Raw genomic sequence first — 9,777 nt, 5'->3', positions numbered from 1 at the left:
GAATTAAACCTAACACTATTCAAATGATACAACAATTTGTTCAATTTGATGGTTTGCAGGATGAGGATCCCAACACTCATTTAGCCAACTTCTTAGAACTCTGCGATACATTTAAAATTAATGGCATTTCTGATGATGCCATATGTCTTCGGTTGTTTCCCTTTTCATTGAGGAACAAAGCTAAACAGTGGTTGAACTCGTTACCACGAGGGTCAATTACTACTTGGGAACAAATGACTGAAAAATTCTTACTAAAATATTTTTCGCCGGCTAAAACGTCTAAATTACGTAATGATATCTCTTCTTTTGTGCAGATAGATTTAGAAACCCTCTACGATGCATGGGAGAGATACAAGGACTTACTGAGAAGGTTCCCCCACCATGGGTTACCGCTTTGGCTCCAAGTACAAACATTTCACAATGGTCTGAATCATTCGACTCGGCAAATGGTTGACGTAGCTGCTGGTCGAACCATCAACAATAAAACACCGGAAGATGCCTATGAGTTTATAGAGGAAATGTCACTGAATAACTATCAGTGGCCAGTCATGAGGACAAAGCTAATGAAAACAGCAGGCGCTTACAATGTCAATTCGGTCACCATACTCTCTTAATTCTTCACAGGTTCACCCAGTAATGCAGTGCAAAACAAGTGGAGGTGGAACAAAGCATTTTGAATACCAACCCTATGACCACAACATGGATAACGAGCAATTAAACTATATGCGTAATAATCCTCGACCTTAAAACAATCCATATAGTAACACTTATAATGCAGGTTGGAGGAACCACCCCAATTTCTCGTGAGGCGGTCAAGGAAATCAAAGACCACAACATCCTCTGAGCTACCAACAACCACCTTACCAACAGGAAAAGAAGCCAAACCTTGAAGAGATGCTCTCAAAGTTTATATCAGTGTCAGAAACCCGTTTTTAGAACACCGAGACAGCACTTAAAAATCAACAAGCGTCGATCTAAGGGTTCGAAACTTAGATAGGCCAGCTTTTCAAACTAATCTCCGAACGACCAGAAGGTAGTTTGCCAAGTAATACCAAACCTAACCCAAGGGAACAACTCAACACAATTAATATTTAAGATGATGAAGGAGTCATTGAGCCTGAACCAGAACCGAGGCAAGAAACTGTGGTAAGCAAAGGTCAAGGTGAGGTAGATAAAAATACAAACAAACCAGTGACTGTCGAATATAAACCTCGTGTGCCATACCCCAACACGACAAGGAAAGACCGCTCAGATGAACAATTTGGTAAACTCCTTAAACTCTTAAAAAACTTACATATTAACTTACTATTTATTGAAGCTCTATCGCAGATGCCAAACTCAATGAAATTTTTAAAGGAACTTTTAGCAAATAAGCGGAAGTTGGACAAGGTGTCGTATGTGGAGCTGAACGCAGTTTGCTCGGCCATTCTCCAAAATAAACTACCCAACAAACTAAAAGACCCAGGGAACTTTACTATTCCTTGCTTGATTGGTAGTTTAGATGTTAATCATTCATGCTTTAAAAAATGTTTAAGCAACTAGGTCTCGGGAAACCCAAACAGACTAGGATGAGCATTCAATTAGCAGATAAAAGTATAAGATTCCCTAGAGGCATTATTGAAGATGTACTAGTTAAAATCGATAAATTTATATTTCCCGTGGACTTTATTGTTCTAGACATAGAAGAGGATAACAACACTTCCTTAATTTTAGGAAGGCCCTTTTTAGCAACTACTAAAACCATCATTGATGTTGGCACAGGTGAACTCACACTCCGGGTGGGAGACAAAACAATCACCTTTTAAGCTCGCAATTCTGGCAGCACATCAGGAATTGAAAGTGATCATTTAAACCATTCTACTAAAACTAACAATATGGTGCAACCTACTTTGCAAAAAATGAGTCTGAAGGAAGCACACGAGTCGTTCCCAATCACTAGTAGAGGACCTGTTCATAAAGATCAAAGATTACAAATTGATGAACTTGATGAATGGCAGACACAGAAACCAAGAACACCCGACAAATCAAAACTACGCCAAAATGAGCTCGATACCTCTCCAAATCAACTTAAGGTTGGTGATAAGGTCTTATTAGATGCCGTACATCCCCACATTGTCACTACCACACTGAATGAGGAAATCGCTCTTACGGTACTCAGTATTTTTCCATTCGGTACGGTGGAGGTGAGTCATCCCGAGTTTGGCACTTTTAAGGTAAGCAACACCCGATTAAAACCTTATTTTGATGAGAATGAGGAGTATAAACTCCTCAAACCACCATGACCATTCACTGGAGAGGTAAGTCGAGCTTAGACTATAAATAAGCGCTTCTCGGGAGGTAACCCGAGCACTAACAATATGATTTCTTTAAATTTTGGTATTTAACTCCTAACTTACTAATAGAAATCTTGAATACAGGTGTTTCCACAGAGACACGGCCAAGCACACGGGTGTGCTTAAGGCCGTGTGAAAACAGGGTAAAAGATTTCCTAACACGGGCTACGATTAAACGCCACGGCCGTGCGATATCGCCGTGGTGAAGCCTGCCAAAACAACATGGGCATGCGACACGCCCATGTGGAAGACCCATGGTTGAACTTGTTAAAACAGCACGGGCATGTGACACGCCCGTGGCTAACAATCGTGGTCGAACCTGTTAGATTAACACGGGCGTAGGGCTTGCACACATGAGTGTGGGAGAAGCGAACGAAGCTAGACATGGCCGTGCGACATGGCTGTGTAAACCTACACGCCCGAGGAACACAGGCGTGTACTAAATGTCAGACGCGACCAAATTTGAAATTCGCGAATCACACGGGCTGAAATTAGGGAACACGGGCGTGTGCCCTGGCCGTGTGGCCCAAAATCTATAAATACCCTACACTATTCACTTTCTTCCCCATTCAAAAACCCTAACCCTAGCCACTATAACTCCACACGGCCTCTCTGCTATGCCCGTGTACCGCTTTTCACTTCATTTTTGATGCTCAATCTCTTTCCCTTAGCGTTTGTTTACTCCTTTCACTTCTATTTTACTTATTTCTAATGTTTATTGTCAACATACTCTTCATATCTTTTGAACTATCTTTCATTTTTCTATCATTTAATTTGCATTCTTAGGTTAGTTATCATACATTTTGTGTTAAATCATGTAACACCCCGAACCCGAGACCGTCACCGGAGTCGAACACGAGGTGTTAACAGACTTTTAAAAATTTTCCAGACACTGCCAATCTGCGTAATAGTCGCTTTAAAAATCATATCTTGAGTTTCACAACTCGAAAATCAGTTTCGTGATTTTTCCCTGAAACTAGACTCACATTCCCATCTACATATTTTTTTCTAGAATTTTTGGTGGGGCCAATTAGTACATTTTATTAGTCAAAGTCTCCCATGTTACAGGGATCGACTACCCTGACCTTTGTGCATTACGACTTGGATATCTCCTTGTACAGGGCTCCAATACTGATGCCGTTTGTTTCTATAGAAACTAGACTCAGAGAGAAATCTATACATATATGGTATGACTCCTAATTATCTCTGGTTAATTTATGGTAAATTTTCAAAGTCGAAACAGGAGATCCAGAAACCGTTCTGGCCCTGTTTCACGAGAACTTTAATATCTCTTAATATACTGTTCATATATTTTGTTCGTTACTTTCATATGAAAATAGATTCATCAAGGTTCGATTACATAATTTATTCACTATTTAATTCCATTCCTACAAATTTTTGTGATTTTTCAAATCCACACCACTGCTGCTGTCAGCATCTGTTTTCAAGGTAAACTTTACCTATTTCGTGGTTACCATGGACCAACTAGGGTTTTGTCATACATAGGTCCACATATGGTCATATTTAGCCATTCCAATGGCTGATCATTTGCCCAACACTTCCATTCCAAACCATAGTCACATCATGAAACCATATATACATACATAAACACAAATGGTCTAATGCCATACTCCACTTCTACAAGCCATTTTCGCATGGCTGTACACACATACATCACAAAAAGTGCTTAAAACAACAAGGGGTAGTCCTATACATGCCATATCCAGAGTTCAACTAAAAGAGTACCAAAAGAGCTTTGATAGTGTGGATGACTTCGACTTCGATGATCCCAAATCCGATAGCTAACGAACAAAATCTATAAAACAGAGAGCCAAAGCAACGGGGTAAGCATTTTAAAGCTTAGTAAGTTTCAAGTAATGAATTCGGCTTTGACTAAAGTATTACATTCACATAACTAAATGAATCACTTTATTAATACACATTCTCATAATCATGCTTACTTCACAATTCGTCAACATATATACACACACAAGGTATCAACCCATATAAAAGCCCAAAAGTTCGTTAGTCGATTGAACGAATACTACTTAAAACGAATCGACTTTTCCGAATCACATGCAAACATACCTTATCGTTTGGGTTTGTTGAGCGTATTAATTGAATTTATTACAGCACAAAACGCTCACATTCATACCCAAGTTTCTTCGGAATTTAGCCGGATATTACCACAAGCACAATTGCCTTCGGGTCTTAACCCGGGCATAGCAACTCGCACGAATGCCTTCGGGTCTTAGCCCGGATATATCAACTTGCACAATTGCCTTCGGGTCTTAGCCCGGATATATATCAACTCGCACAAATGCCTGCGGGTCTTAGCCCGGATATATCAACTCGCACAAATGCCTGCGGGTCTTAGCCCGGATATATCAACTCGCACAAATGCCTTCGGGTCTTAGCCCAGATAAAATCACTAGCACAATTGCCTTCGGGACTTAGCCCGGATAAAATTCAAATGCTCATGCACACATATATATCAACAATCATGACACATCCATATTTGACTTTCGTTACTAAGGCTCAAACCCAAAGCATTTATTAAACCTTTCCAATTTCGGCTCAATAGCCACACACAAAGAGCATGATTTCAATTGGCTTTATAACATAGTCTCTATGCACATTTGACTATCCATCATAGGATGACTAATCATTTCAATATAATTCAAGTAGGGTCATTGCTCGAAGACTTACCTCGGATGTTGTCGAACGACTTCAATGGCTATTCAATTACTTTTTCCTTCCCTTTATCGGATTTAGTTCCCCATTTGCTCTTGAGCTTAAGTTCAACAAATTTTAAAATAGTCATTAATCGACTATTCAAGTATTACTTTCAGAATAATATATAAATTGATTCGACTTTCACACACATAGATTATAGTAAGCTTTATAAAAATCAATAAATAATTCATTAGCAAATTTTCATTAATGTTTACAACAAAATCACATATTCACTACGAGCTGTTTTTCCTGGCAGTAGTCACTAAATTATTTATAACTGGAGCTACAAAACTCCAAATCACTTGCCATTAATTTTCCCTGAATATAGACTCGTATATCTTCCATCCATAAAATTTTCAGAATTTTAGGCTTGGCCAATCAATACCAGATTTTTCTTAAAGTTTCCCCTGTTTCACTATTTGACTAATCTGACCACTCTTCACTACGAATCAAATTTCTCATTTTACAGAATTCAAAATGTGTTTTATTTGATTTCATTTGAAACTATACTCATTAAGGAGTCTAAGCATATAAATTTTATCTTATAATCATTTTTGTACAATTTATAATGATTTTCTAAAAACAGAACAGGGAATCTAGTAGTCGTTTTGACTCAGCCCCACAATACTTCAAATATCTCAAGATCGGTAACTCTTTTGTTTTTATAGTTTCTTTTGTAAGAAAATAGACTCTTCAAGCTTTAATGACATAATTTACTCAGCTTCTAATTCAACTCCTACAAATTATGGCGATTTTCCAAAATCACCTTACTGCTGCTGTCCCCAAGCAGATTATTACCAAATCAAATACTAACATTTGCATTTCACCTTAATAGCTAGCTTAGCAAACCTTAATTTAACATATACTTCACACATATCACATTCCAAGCATTCACTCTATTCTATTACTTAAGGTATAAACATTACTCAATAACTTCCTAATTCAAATTCGGCAACTACACCAAGACCATTTTAACTCGTTTCTCATCCAAATAACATGAACAACAACCATTTCTTGAACATTTTCTCATGGCCGATTGCTCATGTTACCAACAAGATTCAAGATTTGGACATGGGCTAACTAAGGGACTTAGTAACTAGCTTAATACATTCAACAATTTCCAAAAGCTACCATGAATTACATACCTTATTCAAGACTAGAAGGAGTGGCCGAATGTTTTACTTCCCCTTCCCCCTTCTTCTTAGCATTTTCGGCCAAGGATGATAAAAGATGAACAAATTTTTTTTTCTTTAGATTTGGCTAGCAAGAACATGAATGATGATCCCTTTTTTTTTCATTACTTTTCTTTTATTCTCTCTTTTATTTATTTTATTACTAACATTTTATGACACAAAATAACATTTTTTTTATTTGTGCCATACTTATGCCATAATTCCAATATAAAAAAAAATTTGCACAAATGCTTATCATGCCCATCATGGCCGGCCACTATGTTTTAAGGTGGGAAATTTGACATGCAAATCCACCTATTTCATACTATAAGTTATTTGGCCACTATAAATTAGCCCATAGCATTTGCAAAAATTTTCACATGAGTCATATTTCATAATTTCACTCACAATTGGCAAAATCAAAGCATGAAATTTTCACACACGCACTTTCACATGAAATAAACATAGAATATAACATCTAATTATTTTTGTGACTCGGTTTAGTGGTCCCGAAACCACTTTCCGACTAGGGTCAATTTAGGGCTGTCACAACTCTCCTCCACTTAAGAAATTTTCGTCCCCGAAAATCTTACCGATAAATAGGTTTGGGTATCGTTCTTTCATAGAGTTCTCGGGTTCCCAAGTAGCTTCTTCCATCCCATGCTTAAGCCATAACACTTTTACTAAAGGAACCCTTTTGTTTCGTAACTCCTTCACTTCACGGGCCAGGATACGAATCAGTTCTTCTTCATAACTCATATCGGCTTGAATTTCAACCTCGGAGGGACTTATTACGTGCGAAGGATCAGATCTATAACGTTGAAGCATCGAAACATGAAAAACGTTGTGGATCCTTTCAAGTTCAGGGGGTAAAAGCAACCTATATGCAACTGGACCAATTCTTTCGGATATTTCGTACGGCCCAATGAACCTCGGACTCAATTTGCCCTTACGGCCAAATCTGAGTATCTTTTTCCAAGGCGAAACTTTAAGGAACACTTTATCTCCCACCTGATATTCAATGTCCTTTCGTTTCAAATCCGCATACGATTTCTGACGATCTGTGGCTACCTTCAGACTTTCCCGGATTACCTTTACTTTTTGTTCAGCATCTTTAATCAAATCAACTCCGAAAATTTTACTTTCACCGAGCTCGGTCCAAAACAATGGTGTACGGCAATTACGGCCGTACAAAGCCTCGTAAGGTGCCATCTTAATACTTGATTGAAAACTATTGTTGTAAGCGAATTCAATCAAAGGTAAATACCGTTCCCATGAACTACTGAACTCGAGGATGCAACATCTCAACATATCCTCAAGTATCTGAATTATCCGCTCGGATTGACCATCGGTTTGGGGGTGAAAAGCAGTGCTAAAATGCAGCTTGGTACCCAAAGCTTCTTGCAATTTCTTCCAAAATTGTGAGGTAAATCTCGGATCTCTATCAGACACGATAGAAATAGGTACCCCGTGTAATCTCACGATCTGAGAAACATACAATTCGGCTAGTTTATCCAATGAAAAATCCGTACGCACGGGGATAAAGTGAGCCGACTTAGTCAGTCTATCAACAACAACCCAAATCGCATCCTTCTTACTTGCTGACAATGGCAGTCCGGACACAAAGTCCATTGTGACTCGATCCCATTTCCACTCGGGTATCATGATTGGCTGAAGTAATCCTGAAGGCACTTGATGTTCCGCTTTCACTTGTTGACATATTAAACATCTCGAAACAAAGTCGGAGATGTCTCGTTTCATACCATGCCACCAAAATCGACGTTTCAAATCGTTGTACATTTTCGTACTCCCCGGGTGAATTGACATTCGGCTACAATGGGCTTCGTTCAGAATCATCGAAATGAGTTCCGAATTCCTTGGAACACACAAACGACTTCTGAACCTCAAACAATCATCATCATCAATTTGAAACTCCGATTCCTTGTTCGGAACACACTCAGCCCGTTTTGCAACCAATTCATCATCGACTTTCTGAGCTTCACGAATTTGATGAGTCAATAATGGTTTGGCTTTTAATTCAGCTACTAACACATTGTCGGGTAGAACAGACAAATGCACATTCATCGCTCGTAAAGCAAACAATAACTTCTGGCTTAAGGCGTCCGCAACCACATTAGCCTTTCCCGGGTGGTAATCAATGACAAGCTCGTAATCTTTCAACAACTCAAGCCAACGTCTTTGTCGCAGATTTAAGTCTCTTTGAGTCATCAAATATTTGAGACTTTGTGATCCGAAAATACATGGCACTTTTCACCAAATAGGTAATGTCGCCATATTTTTAAAGCAAACACGATGGCAGCTAGTTCAAGATCATGAGTCGGATAATTTTTCTCGTGTGGCTTTAATTGTCTCGACGCATAGGCCACCACTCGACCTTCTTGCATCAATACGCAGCCCAGCCCAAGTAGGGATGCGTCACTATAAATGACAAACTCTTTGCCTGATTCGGGTTGCACTAAAATTGGAGCTTCAGTCAAATAAGTTTTTAGTTGATCAAAACTTTTCTGACATTTCTCCGTCCATTCGAACTTAACATCCTTTTGAAGTAGCTTCGTCATTGGTGTGGCTATCATCGAGAAACCTTTGACAAATCGTCGGTAATAACCGGCGAGTCCCAAAAAGCTCCGAACTTCAGTAATATTTCTTGGAGGCTTCCAGTTAAGTATGGCTGAAATTTTGCTCGGGTCAACTCGAATACCCGATGCGGATACCACATGACCCAAGAAGCTAACCTCTCTTAACCAGAACTCACACTTACTGAACTTAGCATATAACTGCTTATCCCGCAACATCTGCAACACTAGTCTCAGGTGCTCAGCATGTTCGGTCTCATCTCTTGAATAGACCAAGATGTCATCAATGAACACAACTACGAACCGATCCAAATATGGTCTGAAGATCCGATTCATCAAATCCATAAATACCGCAGGGGCATTAGTAAGCCCAAATGGCATCACTAAGAATTCGTAGTGACCGTACCTCATTCTGAAAGCAGTTTTGGGTACGTCCGAATCTCGAACCCGCAACTAATAATAACCCGATCTCAAATCTATTTTTGAGAACACTGAGGCTCCCTTTAGTTGATCAAACAAATCATCAATACGCGGTAACGGATATTTATTCTTTATCGTCACTTTATTCAGTTGACGATAGTCAATGCACAACCTCATGGTTCCGTCCTTCTTTTTCACGAACAATACTGGTGCACCCCAAGGTGAGAAACTTGGTCGAGCAAAACCTCTATCCGTCAATTCTTGCAACTGAGCTTTCAACTCTTTTAACTCGGTTGGTGCCATACGATACGGAGCTATCGAAATCGGCGTAGTCCCAAGTACAAGCTCAATACCAAACTCTACCTCCCGAACAGGTGGTAAACCCGGTAATTCTTCAGGAAAAACATCCAGGTATTCACAAACCACCGTCACAGATTCGGGTTTCTTTTCTAATTCTTTGTCATCAAGTACATACGCAAGGTATGCTTCGCACCCTTTTCTTACATATTTTTGGGCCAACAT

The 9,777-nt window shown here is 39.2% G+C and overlaps 1 non-coding gene across 1 annotated transcript; it reads right to left on the bottom strand.

Moving 5' to 3' along the window:
• Positions 1-281: 281 nt before the first annotated feature.
• LOC121231520 (small nucleolar RNA R71) lies at positions 282-388 on the bottom strand. The gene has a single exon (XR_005929578.1). It is a non-coding gene; the product is annotated as a small nucleolar RNA R71 (small nucleolar RNA).
• Between the last annotated feature and the right edge of the window lie 9,389 nt (positions 389-9,777).

The sequence above is a fragment of the Gossypium hirsutum genome, chromosome A06, assembly GCF_007990345.1.
Source record: "Gossypium hirsutum isolate 1008001.06 chromosome A06, Gossypium_hirsutum_v2.1, whole genome shotgun sequence".
Classification (NCBI taxonomy): Eukaryota; Viridiplantae; Streptophyta; class Magnoliopsida; order Malvales; family Malvaceae; genus Gossypium; species Gossypium hirsutum.
The sequence above is the reverse complement of the archived record's forward strand: the minus strand, read 5'-3'. Positions and strand labels throughout refer to the sequence as shown.